We start from the raw sequence: 17385 nt of genomic DNA, 5'->3' as shown, positions 1-17385 counted from the left end.
TAATTTCCTGGAATTAGCGGGTCATGAGACAGTTTCTTAAGGAGGGGGAGAATTTGTGCCCATTTGCAGGAGGCCGGGACAACTACCTCCTGCAATGACATGTTAACAATTTGTTTAACTTCAGGGTTGATGGTATCCGCCACAGCAAACCAGTACCAGTCAGATTAATTGGTGCAAAGGTTGATAGCGTATTGGCAGGATCAGATACAGGCTGGCCAGTCAAGGGAGCTGTTAACGTCTTAGTGCAGGCTGAAAAGGAAGCTTGTATGGTGCCAATTTTGTCCAGAAAGAACTTAGCGAGAGTAGTAATACCAGTGCTCCAAAACTGGGGCTGCACATGTCTGGGCACTAGGAGACATAAATCTTTGCACAATCCAAAAAAATCTTTAGAATTGTTTTTGGCTTGATCAATACGGGAAGAATAGTAGCAGCTTTTTTGCCACTGCTATAGCGGTATTGTAGATTTTTTGTTTGGATCTAAGTGTATGTTTCATTATAGAGGAGTAACCGCTAGAACACCATGCCCTCTCCAGTATTTTACATTCGTGTTTCAATACTCTTAGCTCCGGAGAAAACCATGGTTTGGAGGGGGACTCTCTTGCCAGCTTAGGCCGGCCAGGTACGGAAAGGACATCCACCGAATCAGAAATCCAGTCCGTTAACCTAGACACATTCCCTTCCAGATCTTTCTGAAGCGAGGGCCGGGAAGCATTTAGAGAGCTTACGAACTGGAAAGGGTCGATTTTGCTAAAAGTAGGGGGCGATGCCAGCCCGCCTAGCAGGCTGGGTAACTTCCCACGAAAAGCGTATGAGAAAGTGGTTCGACCAGGGGACCGGAGAAGGCTTGTCCACCCTGATAGGGAAATTGGAGCAAATGGGGTCTAAGATATGGCCCCCTTGGTGGGTGGGGTGAAAGACCCATTGGGAGAGTTGGGTCAATTGGAGGGAGCCAAGGAAGTCAGCTGAGTCGAGATGTATTTCACTCAAAGAATAACCTGAGGGCTATATCAAGGCTTTAAATAATGTAATCTATGTCAGATGTACCTGGGTCATAGCTGAACTTATAGCCTGTGGGCTTGGCATGAGCCAGTTGTGATCAGTTTGGTTTCATGCACATGTCTATTCTCAGTTTGAAAGCAGCACCTTGTCTAGTACCCTCTGCTTGCCTGCATGCTAAGTGAATTAGCAGTAGTTGCATCTCTGCAGGATACAACTCTTTAAACTCTAGACTAGGTGATCCCAACAGTTCACCCACATTCCTGTTGCATTTCATTGTGCTGTCCACTGTCAGGTTGTCTGGCAAGGACTACTGACATGGTAGACAAAGGAAACAGAATATTGGTTACAGTGCTGCCCGAGATCTATCACACAGAGAATGAGAGAAGAAAAGGGATCCAATTGGGAAACTGCAAAAGAGAACAAGAAAGTCAAAGCTGAGAAGGAAAAGGCACTCAAGATGCAAATTCTGCATTTAGAAAAGCTAACACCTAGAATGTGTAAGACATGCTTATAACAACATTAACAGTGGAGGGGATGTAGGTTAAAGCACTCGGAAGCTCCACATGGTAATGCTGAAGCTCAGTAAGTTCCACACCCACAGTTGCCATTATGGATACTGACAGCAAATACCCACATATAGGATACACATGAGAAGGCAGAGTCTGTGGGGATAACTTTGGTGCTGTTATAAAAGTAACATAAAGACAATATGCACAATGGGCAAGAAACACAACCTAGGCTGTCAGCTGTACCCATGAAACCTGGCAATCCTGGCACTCAGACAGGAACATGTAAGGTGGTGAGGTGGTAAGAGCAAGGGTGGAGGAATGAAACACACAGCCATGATAGACAAGGAGCTAGTGAGGAATAGTGCTTAAGAGAAAAGAAACAAAAAAAAAGGTCACACTATGCTGTAAACAAGTAACACACCACACAAGGGAAATGGGAGCTAAGACAGCAAGAATAGGAAGGTAGCAACGTAGGAACTGGAACTACGGTAATTAGAATGAATGGCAGGAACTGGGAAACAATAAATACAGAAGGAGTGAATGTTTGAGCAATAAGGATGCACTAAAATAGTGTTAGCTCGGGACTCAGGAATCAAAGAGGCACCACAGTCAGTGCTAGTTCAAGGAACAAGGGTTCTGCTACTGCACAGGAATCAGGAATCTAATGTTCTGCCATCCCACAGTTAATATAATCTATAGACACGCTCACCTAATGCAGACTCTTTTCTGTCCTTCCCAAACTGTAAATTAGTCAGTGTGACTAGCTACAACATGTGTGGCTTTTGTGTGCTCTCTGTTGTGGATTTTCTCAGAGTTTGTTAGAGTGTGCCCTCCACTTCAGTGTTTACAAACATTGTTCACATATTATTGAGACCCACTTACTGTAAAATTTCTGTCTTGCATTCTATTGTTGTACCTCCTTATTTCATCCATACCTTTCCAAATTTCGATTTTTGTGATATTGAAAAATGTTTAGTTGGTGCAGCCAATTATATAATTGTAATGCTCATTTCAAAGTTGTTAAGTTTAAGATGTTGTACTTGTTTTAGCAAATTGGTATGCGCACACACTCTTCAGTGTTATTACTTTGTTTTGACTTTTTATGGTTTTCACAATTAAGGTCTTGATTAAAACTTGGGAAGCAAGAAAGAGTTGTCTAATTTCTTGATAAGGTGGTAAATCTGTTCCAAATTTGGAACTTTCTGTGTCATAGATTCCTTATCAAATCAAACCAAATACAGCTTTTTTCGAGCTTGATTATACAAGTCATAAAAGTACAAGTTCATTATGATATTACAACACATATAACATGGCCATATATACAAAGTCAAAAGAAATGTGGGATTCAGTCAAGCATATTTTAACCAATTCATAATTCATAATTGCCATTAAAAAAAAAAAAAAAAACAATCCAGTTCAAATATTACAAAAGCTATGATTAGTTAAAAAAATATAAATCTCTTCCTAGCAAATAACGTCCATGTTATAGGGATGAACCACTTCTATCTTCAATTATATTTGTTAGTCTGTAACCCCCAGTCTTCCTCCTACTGATGCATGCCATAAAAATAATGCTAACGAAAAACATACTAACGGGTCCCGCAGGGTCTTTAAAAAATACATGGCCACCCTGCATTGTTTAAATTTGTGGTACCTCAGAATTGAAGAATACATTTTTCCTCTCTACTGCGTAAAACTTGCAGAATAATATTAAATGAAGATTTAGAGGAATAATTATTACATGGGCAAAGTGGCAAATCTGAATGCTTGTATATTTTATCCGGGTACCCTAACATGAAAGAGATCAAACTCATTCGGAACCGTAAAAGGATAAATCTGTGCTGGGAATTATTCATAGATGTAAGGTAATACAAATCTTCCTCCAGTCTAGGTGGGGCTAAATCATAGGCAATAAAAGATTATTGAGTACAGTTTTTTTTCTTTCGCGCACTCTTTGCTCTCTGCAAGAATAGCTCAGTTAACCTTATCTTCGAAATCTTTCTACAATTTTCTGGGTCCTGAAATAATTCACCTAGCCCTAATGCAGTCAGTTGTGTCTCCACATAATTTAGTCAACCAATCTCCTTATAATGTTCTAGGTTACAGCAATCCTAAATAATACACTGGGTCAGGTCTACAGTAGTCCTCCTCCAGATCGAAAGCCATAATAAAAGTGGTGCCAGGCTAATACAACCACTCAGGTATGGTAACCCCAGTTCCAAATGTACAATATAGTTAGAGGAATTTTTTTTTAAAAAGGTGTCTTCCAATTGCTGAAGATATTCAACGTTTACCATTCCCCAGACTCCCGCCCCGTATGTTGTAGCAGCCTTGGTTTTTGGGGAATAGATCTTTTTGACCGAATCCAGGGGGCTCGCCCCTAGCTTCTTCGCAAATCTTTTAATGCCTTGGAGACTCCTTTCCATACTCTGGGCTCTTGCTGCCACCAAGTTAGACCAAGAGCGATTTTTATCGAAAAGTACTCCTAGGTATGAGAAGCAACTAACCACCTCAATCTTCTTTGAGGCTAGATTAAAAGTGGGGTGTTTCTCCCCTCTAGTTGCTCCTGCTACTATTATAAAGGACTTAGTTTAATTTACCTTTAAATCTAGGGAAGCCATAAATGTTGCATAAGCTGTAATTAAAGATTGCAATGCTATCCCCGTTCTGGCCATTAATACCGCATCATCGGCTATGCCAGTATCGGGAGGGGGCTATGATCGAATTTAAGCACATCCCGTGGTATAGAAGAGAGGGCAGCCTCTACCCCATTTGTGTAGATAGAAAAGAGAAACGGTTCGAGTACACACCCTTGTCTTGCACCCTTTTCTATCTTAAAAGAGCGCGTACATTCTCCGTTCCTACCATACCGTACACAAAAGGTGGCATTGGCATACAGCTGCCGGATACATTTTATTATCGGTGGATCAATGCCCATCCCCTCCATCATAGACCACAGCCTCTGATGCGAAACGCAATCAAAGGCTGTGGTGAAATCCATAAAGGCCATGTAGATTTTCTCTGATTTTGCCTTGGTGACTTTTTCTATGGATAGAGAAAGATTTAGGCATTGATCCACCAACCACATGCCCTTCCGAAAACCATAGTGGGCCTTCATGAAGATGCTGTTATTTTCAGCCCATTCCTCCATTCTAGCTAACAAGAGCTGACCCATGAGCTTGGCGGTAGTATCAAGAAGAGAAATTGGGCGATAATTCATTGGGGACCCCGGATCGCCCTTCTTATAAATTGGCACAATTACGCTCTGCTTCCAGGTTAAAGGTGGGCCCTCTATCTGGATGGAATTAATTAACATTAGTTAATAAAGGGACCCACATATCATAATTCTCTTGGAAGAGATCTATTGGTATGCCATTGGGCCCTGGTGCCTTTCCAGAGGCACATGATTCTAGCCCCTTTCTAACCTCTTCTGTAGAAAAAAGTAGCCCACCCTTTGGTACAATCACTGAGCAGAGAGGTAAAGAGATTAGAGTGAGTGTGGACAAAAGATTTTTTCAAAGTGTCCCACCAAAGCATCTTCATCTATGTGTGAATCTAGGGAGGGATCCTTGCAATCTTTGAAGTAGGGAGCATTTACAATTTTCCAAAAATCCCTACTACTACCTGACATTGCTGCGAGTTCAAGGTCCTTCCACACCTGTTCCCTTATTTCTTTCTCTCTTTTCAATCTCGCTTTCTCGTAGGCAATACGCAATACTTGTATCTTAGCAGGGTCTCTAGGGAATATTTTTAAAGCATTTACAAGAGCTTTTTTTGCTTGAGAGCATGCTGGATCAAACCAACGAATGGTTGGGACGTTGGACAATGCCTTTGTGCGAGTAAGTGCTTCTTTTAATTTCATCAAGAGAACCATGAACTGGGTTACCAAAAATGTCGGTGGGGGCGTTCTCTTCCAAACACGATATAATTTCATTTTTAGATTGAGCTAACATTTTGGGAACTAGGTTTAGCTTTTGGGCCTGTGACCATTTCAATTGGTATCCATTTTTCCTAGACAGGGATACGCTTCCATTATCTGGTGATATCCTTTTGGTTTAGATACATTATTTAGTTAAATATATAAGATGTTTACGTAACTGGAGAACTGAGTACCCTTATGAACCACTGTTCCTTTTAACGAAGCTGGTGCTAAAACAAAGTCTATCAAGGACTCTTGATTTCCCCTTCTAAAAGTACTCCCTGACTCTCCTTCTTTTACTTCGTTCATTATGTCCAAATCCCACGTGTACAATAATCTATTTAAGGATTCGCCATACTCATTGTGTATGAAGTGCTGTAAGGGGTTACCATAAGGATCTTCTAATCCACATACCATAGTCCCATTATTATTACATAGGTGGATATTAAAATCCCCTGCCCTTATATTATTTACACACACCCTGTTTTTAATCAAAAAAAGTTTCTCTAACTCCATTACTAATGTATCTTGAGGTACCTTTGTATTATTCCCAAACTCATTATTATAATAGTTGATAATTAGCCAAGTATCCTTTTTTTCATTAACCATTTGAAAAAGTTGAAAGTGGCTATTGGTAGAGCCAACAGGCCTAAGTTGATAGGGTGTAGTATTCGCGATACGAGTGAATAACCCTCCCAGTGTAGTGTAGTTCCTATTATCCCAATAGGCTCTGCGCATTGGAATAATATCTTCAATAGTATAGACGTAGGACAGAGGTTAACTAGGTCTTCTACTGTCGATATTAGACTTAAAGAATAATGTTTGCCAGCTAGCTCAGAGTTCACTAGAAACTTTCTCGAATAGACAAGGAGGAGTTTAACCTCCCTGGATAGACAAGAAGGGATTTAGTTTCTGACAACCATAGAACATGACAACTTTGCTCTCCCCTAATCAAGAGTGTATCTCTAGAGTCGTGTGAAAACAAAAGACAACTTATTTTACTCAGTCAGTTCAGTGCATTCTTAGTTTCACCAGATTGTAGAGAAAAGGAAGAGACAGGCGTGTTCAATAAAAAGATGTTATTTATTGATCAGTCTCTTTTCTCATACAAGAAAAATGAATCGCTATTATTGCAATACTTATAGTTAAGTAAAGTGCATACAGTAATAACAGAATTATAAAATAATACTGTAAAAGCATTGATATGGTTTCTTAGCCATATGATACTTAAAATGGATAAAATAGATACATACATATATACATTGACTAATCGTACTCAACTGGTGCTTCTAACTACGCCTACCCCAATGTACCTGACCTAAGCCTAATACGTGGGCGGGAGTAGATAAGTAGCAGTTTAAGTTAAGTTTGCTTTGCCAAGGGTCTGCTTCAAGAATTCTCTACAAAGGGTTATTCAGTTCAGTACCTGGGATTTAGAAGGCTGGAGGGTTGGTATCTCTATCTCAGGGCTTGATATTCCAGCTGCCTGCGAGGGCGGCTTGGAAGCGCCGGAGCTGGATTTCTCGGCAGGAGAAAAGGCAGCGTCTCTCTCTCAGCGCATCAGAAAGGAGGGGCAGCGTCTGTGGGCTTCGCCGTCAGCTGGGCTCCTCGGCATGTCTCGCTGCTCCAATCTTGTCACCACCTCGTGTGTTTGCTTAAGGCAATGTCGGTATTATTTATACCTGAAAGGTGCCGAGATTGACGTAAGGATGGACATAAATACGTCAATAAGGATGTCATACGAACTGGTCGTTCGCACATTCTTTACTGAAGTTCTCGGCTAAATCAAAACAATGGCTGTGGGGATTTCCCAGGTCGTGGTAGGTTTGATTTGTTTTGAGAACACTGTATGCCTATTAGGGGGCTGGAGAAATAGTGCTTGCCTAATGAGATGGCATGCGCTATGACCTAATCAGATAACGGGCTTCTGTGCCGTTGTATGGCTAATCAGATAACGGGTTTTTGTGCAGTTGAATGGCTGCTAGTTAATTATTAACCAGACAAGGGTCAGAAATAGGGGGATCGATACAGTACCCATAGTAAATACATCACACCCACTCCACGTAATCTATGTCCATATTTACAAATCTAGGCATAGTAAACAAAACTAGTAGTGCATGTGTATACCGAACCACCCCAAAATACAATCAAATGCATTTTGAAAATTGGAAATGAGAAATACACGAAAAGATGAGTATAGTTACTATATGCACTTCAAGCAGTATAATAATGCTAAATCTAAACGCATATTTTGAAATCAGTTTGAACGAAATGCGGAAATTACACATGAAATGGCTCTTAATACAGAAGAAAAGGTTGAGACCATCTCATCACAAAATCATAAATACTTGTGAACATGCTAGAGGGTAGCTAATGTCTCTAGAGTAGCTAAAAATAGAAATGTTGTTCTCCAAGAATAGTTTTACTTTAAGCAGAAGATAAGTGTCCCAAAAAATCGTAAATATTTGGAAATGGAAGGGGAAAAAATTATTTCTCGCTCTCCGTAAAAACTGGTGAGAAAATTTCTTATTGCTTTATTTTCAAAGTTGAAGGCCAAATTCAGGGTGTAGGGAACGCCGTGTGTTAGTTTGCTTAAAGCCATTCTTTCTGCTCTGGTGAAAACATCATATTGTTGAGACTTGCGAAAAAACTGTCAACTGCTTCTTGCGAAAGTTCCACTAACTCGGAAAATTTTTGTAACATGCATTCATGAGCATGATTGCCTTCATTGATGTTTCGATCAGCATAGCTGACAGAAGGTCGTACCTGATCGATGCTGCTTTCATCTTGTACTTCACAACTCTTCAATCGTAGTGGTGAAGTCTCCACGAATGCCGTCATCAGGATTGGTAGCCGCTGGGGACAGCACAATGCATGAGCCGTTACCGGACCCAACAAAGTCTCTGCGTCCATTGGCACATCCGATTGTAGTGTCAGACAGGTGTCCAACACGCATTCTTCGCCGCATAGCAAGCACCTTAATACAGGCTTAACACAACTTTGCCACATCGGTCTAAATGAAAGAAATCAAGTCATATTTAAATCTCGTAGCCGCGCTAGTCCAAGGACTTTAGTTATGCGGTCCCGGTAGCCAATAGCTCGGATTGTTTCTTCCATTATCGCTGGTGCCTTGTCTGTGACGTGGTTTGCCATAACGAAGTAACAGGATCAAAATTAGGATGCCTGCCACTAGTCCCAAAAGGAGAGGAAGTCCGCCAAAGATGGAATGGACACAATCAGGAAAAATACCCAGGATGGCTTTGAATGGGGTTAAAGCTCCCGAAAACACTGTCTTAAATACACTCGCGATTCCACTTGTATCAGAAATATTTAAGATTTCGCTCAGTATTTCTGCGAAATGTATGGGGGAATTGGTTGATAACAGTGAATGAATCTCAGCAGTTGTCCTTGCAACTTGGAGATCATACGTTTCTTTTGATGACGTTAACATGGTTGGCGTCTGTAGGAGCACTGTCTTCATTCTGCTTAAAGTATCAATTCGAATAGAAGAAATTTTCAAACTGGGCCATAACCTTGCCTCCCTGTCTCGGGCATCGTTTGGGAACAATACTCGTTCACAGCACATGACCTTCGTAGTCACGGTTATGAGATAAGGTTTTCCGGGCAGCAGACTGCAACATCTGCGATCTACAATTAGAATGTAACTCCCGTTCGAGAGTCTCCTAAAGAATGGTTCTATTTGTGTTGCAGGTGTGCCTAGCTGGTGACATGAAAGGTTATTTGAAGTCCCTTCACATGCTCCATACAAACTAATACCCTGACACAGAAGTGTACCGCTTAGTGACCTTTCACAATTATTGCCACTAAGGAACACACTTTGTCCTTTATTACTAACACATGCGTGTGTATAGGGCAAGTTCCATGTTGACTTAATGTGTCCTTTACCCAACCTTTCATACTGGCCTGCCTGTATATATTTTTGGCAGTATTGAAACTGGAAAGTTGTTATCGGAATATTTATTATCCCATGTATTAGCCATTCAATGACAGGTTGTTCTGACATTGTCAATGGTAATCTCTCAAGTTTTTCAATGCTCAGAATTGTATAGTCAGCACCCTTCTGTGCCAAACTGATTTGTTTATCAGTAAGGTTAAAGATATTAAATAGTGACGTTGTGTTGATTAAACGCCAAGGCACATAGCCTGAACGCAGATTTTGTAACGTCCAGCCAAGTTGTACAATAGAACGCAATTGGGACTGACCGTGTTGTAACATCAGTAAGTCTTGCGATATTATATCGATTGCTGAAGACACAATACAGTCCAGTGAATATATTCTGGAGGACAGAGTCATTAACCCATTGTCCACGACAGAAAGTGATTTTTTCCAAATTAATACGGTCAATTTCCCGTATTTTTTCTGCTGTCTCAATTTGAGTTACTTTCCAAGCTTCATTGTAAGCTGCATATATAGAGGCCGCTATGAAACGTTTTTGACGCTGTTTGCGTGGTCCCATAATGAAATCACGCAAGTCAGCACCTTCTTGAAGTAAAGTTAGGTGTTGCTTAATTTCTGCCAGTGTGGATGTTTGTAGCCATTGAAGGCAGAGCTTGCCCACACTGTAAGTAGTTACTATCCCTGGATGTTGTCTTTGGGAAAATCTAGGGTCTGGCCTGGTCAATTTGAACCCCTGTATTTTGTTCAGGAATCTGTCTTGACAGTTATTTGTGTCTGTGGGCCAGATCAACCATTGTTTCCAATCAGGATGTGTTCTGTTTTGGTTTAAAATATGGTTCACGTCTATCTCAACATCTATAGAGCTATTACTGTTCGTTGTTGGCTTTGGAATAGACGGTTTGTTTAAGTCTTTGATTTTGGCTAAGCCAAGACAGGTAGTTTGTTGAATAGTGTCATTCAAAAATATAATTTGTCCTGGGATCATACAGGCTCTGAACAATGATTCTATACCTTGTACTTGCCAATCTTTTGTACCCCAAACAGTTTTTGTTTCAATGTTATTGTTCCAGAAATCAAAACCAAATGTATTCATTTGCTCAAAAAATGAATCTGAATATATCAATTTCGTGTTTGTAAGCATGGTCTTCATACCTGTCTTATTCGACAATTTGAAATAAAATGTTTCTGCATTACTTGTGTTAAACCCTGACAAATATGCATATTTATCATAAAATGTTTTAGAACTACCCTTTGGTGGAGTAGCACAATGTTCCCATTGGTTATAATTTAAAACATTTCTAGGTTGTGCAGATTTATGTAGATAATGGTTGCCATAGTGGTTGTAGCAGAACATTTGATCATAACTAGACGAACCCTGCAAATAATCATGTTCTGTAAATTTAGCAGACATTACTAGGTCAGACATCATATCATTTATACTTTCAAAGTCCCAATCATCAGCAAATGTGCTTGGTTTTACAAAGTCACTTAACGAGATCTTAAATTGATGTGGATACTTCAGGATTTCAACCGGGCCATAGATTTCATAATCAGTATTGTCCCATGCTACACCGCCTGGTATAGGATTGGCTGTGAAGTTCACTGAAGAAAGTTCTCTTTTCTTGACGTGTGAGGATGTATGTGGTTTAAGGACCAAGTTGATTTTCTGGCTTGCTGTGTCCATTTTAGCATATTTTCCCTCAATGAAATGTCCCAAGCATAGTACGATGATGAGCCAAAGTATGAGGATAAATGCACCTAATGTCACCCAAATTTCAATCCATGGAGAAGTCAGATACGTTCCCTTTAGTTGATGAAAAAGTTCCTTTGCTTTGTCTTTAAAAGTTTTTGTTGATGTCTGTACTTCTGTTTCACTTGGATCTTCTGAAACATCATCGAAGTTGATGAAGTAGCCGGATGCCGTTCTGTCAATTGTTCCAATTGCTTCTGGATTACTTTTTGTTTTTGGATTTTGCTTTATTTCATTAGCAAAGTCTGTAGTTACATCATCGTAGGTTGTTGTTCCTTGATGAAAAGTTTTTATTTGGGTTTTAAGAGGTTCAAGTTCCATTGCTTTGTTGCATAGTCCTTGTTGTTTCACTGTAGATTGTCCAAATGTGATCAGTCTTTCAGTTTGAACCTCTGTGGATGTAGCAAACTTTGGTGTTCTGCTACTTCTTGGGAGTCCACTTGGCCTACTATTTGTTATCGGCCACATGATTGTGGTTTAACCAGGTCGATGGATATGACTCGGTTCTCCTTTTTACCAGCAAGGGGCGGTAGTACTACTGATCTTGTCCCGTTGATAGACAAGACAGGAACTGCTTTTCTGTAAGAAGGCCCAAATTCCTACTTTACCGCGATCTTCTCTCTGACCAGATCCCCGACTTTTGGAATCCAGACAGGCCTTGCTGGGACAGGTGGTTGTTCTTCAGTGGTTGCTGGCTGCTGTTTCAACTTTATGTTGCTCAGGTCTTTTCTCGTTTCATTTAAGTCCTGTAAAATAGCCAAGCGATCTTTGATATCAAAGCATTTTTCTTTAACCACTGAAGTCTGACTATCTAAGTCCTGGATTAACATTCTAGTCCCAAACAATAGTTCGTACGGACTGAGTCCTTTCAGAGAATTTCTTGGCAGGTTATTTAGACTACGTTGGACACTTATTAAATGTTTGACCCACCCAACTCCTGAACCTAATATCTTTGCTGTTATAGATTGCTTTATGCCTTGGTTTTTTCTTTACACCATCCCGTTTCCCTCAGGAAGGAAGTGAGAAGAGTCCCGCAATGCAATGTTCATTCTGGCCAGTCACCCCCCATAAGCTGTTTTTAGAGCTAAAGGAAAGATTTTGGTCAGAACGTAACATGCTTCTAGCGTATATGCCATTCTAGACTCGCAAATCTTTGTATAACAGTTCCGACGTCAGCCGAAAGTTGGGGTCTACATTATAAGTGAAGATAGTCTCTACATGTTAATACGACGCATTATTCATACTGTGTTTTTATTATTTTTTTGTTGATTTGATACATTCTGGAGTGAAACGCCATGGTAGTAAACCGTTTCTCTCGCCACTGCGATCTCTGTTGCAGTCTGGGCAGTTTTTTACAAAAATGTGATGATGCAGGCTCATGCCTGGCCACCAGTACACTGATTGTAATTCTTCCAGAGAATCTTTTAGCTTAAGGTGTCTGAGACCCTCACCCATATGTGCGTCTGCTATTAACAAGCCTCTCCTGTCCGTGTTTGGAATTACTCTATCCCCCACTCCAGGGATTCGAGCAAAAGGGACTGAGTTTGCATCAATTATGTATGTATAATTGAGTGGGTAATTGATCGGTAGCGCTGAGCAGTCGCCTTTTGATGACGTTTTAACTGCCAGCACAGTTTCTCCATCAATGTATTTTACTGCACGCTTTTTTGTAGCTACGGAAGCCGATTTAGTTGCTACCGCTGTGGCTGTCTCAGCCAATGAATTCCCTGCAACGTGAACGCCATCACGCTGATGACTCAGTGAATGTATCACGTGAGTTTTTGGTAGTTCTTTCTGTAAAAGAACTACTTGTTCCCAAAGCACTTTTTGCTTTATTGTTGCACCTGTGTCATCTTTGTAACCGTTTTGAATCCATTTCTGTAAATCGTTATTGTATGATTTGACGCAGTAATACGAATCGCACACTATAAGTGTCGGGAATTCGCGATCGGCATTATCTAGCGCCATTTTTAACGCTATTATTTCAGTTTGTTGTTCTGAATTATTTTCTACTGAGTGTGTTTTTGTAAGTAGAGGTCTTAATTTACCTCCGCGCCACACTTCTTTCACAATTTCGCATGTGGCGTTGTAAGCCAGCTCTCCCCAAACTGAGGGTTGAGCATGACCGTCTGTATATATTACACAGGCGTACTGTCGTAAAGGCAGAATGTCGATTGGCAGAGGGTATTCTCTCTCATATTCTAGATATTTTAATTCTTTCATTTCCGGGTCAAAATAGTATTTTACTTTTTCTGTAGCAACAGAATTTACCCATTGTATCCATTCTGGATTCAGTGCCGTTGTCGGTAAATTACATGGTGTTGTTAATGCCTCAAAAGCTGATTCTGCTGTTCTGACTGTAACCTGTCTACCGTCGGCTTGGTATTTTTCTTTTGCTACGGCTGTTTGAACCGCATGAACAATGTTTTCCTTAATGCTGAACCTTTTTTCAGCTTCTGTGTACAAATGTGATTTGTATGCAATTGGTACCTTCTCTCCCTCATTAGAGGTCAGGTATGTGAATCCGCATCTTCCTGGTATGACTCGAATCACAAGGTTGCGTGTGTTGTCACGTGTTTGTAATTTTGTTTTAACTAACATATCTGTTTGTAAAGATCTCAAAATTTCTGTGTGTTTTTGAGTCCAATTGATTCTTTTAAAATCTGGTTTTATAAGATCATAGAGAGGTTTAACTCTCTCTGCATAATTTATAATGTAAGTTCTTCCGAAATTCAGGAAACCTAGAATTGATGATAAGTTTTTTATTGTTCTAGGTGCTTGGATTACAGCACATTTCTCTAGGAAATTGTCAGCCAGGCTTTTGCCTTCACTTGATAGTTCATTTCCTAAAAACAGGACTGTTAGATGGGCAATTCTTGACTTTTTAAAGTTGAATTTGTAACCCTCTGCTGCGAACCCAAGTATTATGGTGTTCACTCTCTTCAAGTGAGTATCCAAGTCATCATCTGTTAGATAGATGTCATTGACATAAGATAATGCCTCATCATCATATATTTGTAGTAACTCTGTTACTCTTGCTGAGAATAATCCTGGGCTGTTTTTGAACCCCTGGGGCAAACGACAGAATTTTTTTTGCGCGCCATTTATTGAGAACGCGGTCAAATATCTGCTCTCTGGTGCTATATTTTGACAGAAGAATCCATTAGAGATGTCTAATGTTGTTTTGTATTTTTTGCGCACTATGTTATTCATTAGTGCAGCACTATGCGAGTTTTGTACTGCAAAGGTTTTGCAACATGAGTTAAGGTGTCTGTAGTCCAAAACAAGACGATATGAATTGTCTGGTTTGGAGATAGGAAACAAAGGGTTGTTCATTTGTGAGGTGCAAGTTTCAATCACCCCCTGTTATTCAAGTTGATCTAGGATCTCTTTTACCCATTTCCTAGCTTCTTGCTTAATTGGGTACTGCCTCTGTGCAGTAGGTTGTGATTTTAACTGCATTTTGTGAGGAGGAGAGTCCTCATCCCATCCCACATGGTTTTTATATAATGCAGGAGCTTGGGCTACTGCCCACTTTCTTGCAAGTGTATATTTTTTATGAATTGGAATATGATTTGAGAAGGCAGGCATAATTATTTCTTCGCCATGAGGGCACTCCCTGACAAACTCTGGTGGCCAGTCTCTTTCAGCTAGAAGGATGTCATAGCCCTTGGAGAGATTATCCCAAAAGAGACCCCTTATTTTCCTAGTCTTATCCCCCTCTATACGCAATGTTATTTCATATATTTTATGAGGTTTGCTAACCCTGGTATCTGCAGTTTCCACCTGAATGTATTCATTCGTGTCCACTGTCTCCAGATGATTCATAAGGATCTTGCGAGCTATGCTCACTTCTGCTGCGCTGTCTAGCATTGTCTGAGCCCATTCTCCGTTTTTCAGCTGTGTTCTCAGTATTCTCGGCATGGTTGATTACTTTAATACTGGCTACCTTCTTTTTTGGAAACTGTAATTTTTTATTTTGATGAGCAGGTTCCTTGTCTTTGGACTTGACGTGCTCTTCCCTGTGTTCTGATCGTCCTCTTCTTTCCGATTTCTGCAAGGAAGTCTGAAAAGATTGAGAGGGACGTGTATCAATATCTTGATATCTATCAGGTTTCTTCAGATTATCCCTATTTCTAAGGTTGTATTTTTTCTCAGAGGGCTCCCTCTGGGGAGACTTGTGTCCTTGGTCCGGAGATCTTTCTCTCCGCCGAGGAGACCTTCCTCTGGACTGGAATCTTTTTTCTTTAGGAGTGGATTGTTTATTTCCATCCCAGCTCTTTTTTTGAGTGTTTAGATTATTTTTAATAAATATTTTTTCAGGTTTTTCAATAAGTTGGGGTTTCACCGGTTTTCCACCCAAACTATCTCTTCCTAGTTCTTCATAGGATTTTTCTATGATTCCGGCAATTTCAAATGGTTGATCTGCTATATCTGTCTCTTTCAACCTCTGGCGGATCGCCACATTTGCTGCTTCTCCCTTTATATTTGCTAATAATATTGCAGAGACCTGCTTGAAGTCTTTTAGTAATTTCATACCAAGAGTTAAAGCAGGTTCTGGACCGTATTCATCTTGAATTTGTTTTAGCACATCTGGTATTACCGACATGGATGGAACACCATGTGTTTTTGTGTAAATGGAAGCAAAGACTGTACCCCAAGTGTCACAGTCCTCCACATGTGGTGCGATTCCCATTGGAAGACAGATAGTCAGAATCCTGTGTTTCTCAACCGGGGTGGTATCTGGAAATACCGCCTCTATTTGAGTGATTTTTTGTGCTAACCAGAATGGAATTTATTCCCGTTTTGCGGGTACTTTACCTAGACAGGACTGTATGTTCTGTGGTGTAATTTTATTTGTGTTCCCCTGGTGAGGGATCAGCTGTGGAATTTTAATAGCTGGTTGGACTGTTGAAGTCCGCATTACATATTGGACTAATTGTCTATGTATTTTAATTAATTGTTTTAGCTGTGCTAAAAGTTCTGGTGCAGACATTTCTTCAATGTCTGGATGTGGTGTGTATCCGGATAGGACCGGCCACGTTGCTCCTGGTCTACCTAGTGGACCGAGCCTGGTGATGTGATTATTAGGTTTTAGGGCGCCATTAAACCAGAGCAGGTGCTCTTGGTATTTGAGTGGTATTTCCACCTCCTCGAAAGGAGTGTACTCATTAGGAGGTTCCTCTATTTTGTAATAGTGGAAGTCCTTTGTTACAGCGTTTGCTGCTGGAAAGTTTATCCATGAATAGAATACCTCTGTCTGCCGATATTCGTGTGCCTCAATTACGAATATGACTGTACCACCTCTCGGTGTCAGCCCATTTTCTATAAGTTTTAAAGTTATAGATTTCCTTATGTTGACCGGGATGAGTATTGCCTCCGGGTCTTGCTGTAGGAGACTATTGTCAGCCGCTAGCAGTTGAGCTGCTATTCTAGCTGTCTCCCTTTCTTCTTCAGCTTCTGACATTCTACTGTCAAGAAAGTTATTTTATTTATTTGCAGATCAGGTTTCTATGGAAACAAAGATTAGATGCACAATATTTTGGAACAGTGTATCCTTCAAAGTTGAATAAACCAAGAACCATACATAGGAGTCTCCTCCTACTAAGTTTGGCGGATTTAACCTTTCACCCACTCCAGACGTCTTTGGAGTATTATGGGGAAAAGGGGTCTGTGTGAAAAAGCACGACTGAGTTACTCTAATGTCTTACGTTAGATTTATCGCCTATCCAAACCGTTGGGCGCCATGTAGTGTAGTTCCTATTATCCCAATAGGCTCTGCGCATTGGAATAATATCTTCAATAGTATAGACGTAGGACAGAGGTTAACTAGGTCTTCTACTGTCGATATTAGACTTAAAGTTTAATGTTTGCCAGCTAGCTCAGAGTTCACTAGAAACTTTCTCGAATAGACAAGGAGGAGTTTAACCTCCCTGGATAGACAAGAAGGGATTTAGTTTCTGACAACCATAGAACATGACAACTTTGCTCTCCCCTAATCAAGAGTGTATCTCTAGAGTCGTGTGAAAACAAAAGACAACTTATTTTACTCAGTCAGTTCAGTGCATTCTTAGTTTCACCAGATTGTAGAGAAAAGGAAGAGACGGGCGTGTTCAATAAAAAGATGTTATTTATTGATCAGTCTCTTTTCTCATACAAGAGAAATGAATCGCTATTATTGCAATACTTATAGTTAAGTAAAGTACATACAGTAATAACAGAATTATAAAATAATACTGTAAAAGCATTGATATGGTTTCTTAGCCATATGATACTTAAAATGGATAAA

Source organism: Lissotriton helveticus, chromosome 8, assembly GCF_964261635.1.
Source record: "Lissotriton helveticus chromosome 8, aLisHel1.1, whole genome shotgun sequence".
Classification (NCBI taxonomy): Eukaryota; Metazoa; Chordata; class Amphibia; order Caudata; family Salamandridae; genus Lissotriton; species Lissotriton helveticus.
Note: the sequence above shows the minus strand (reverse complement) of the source record.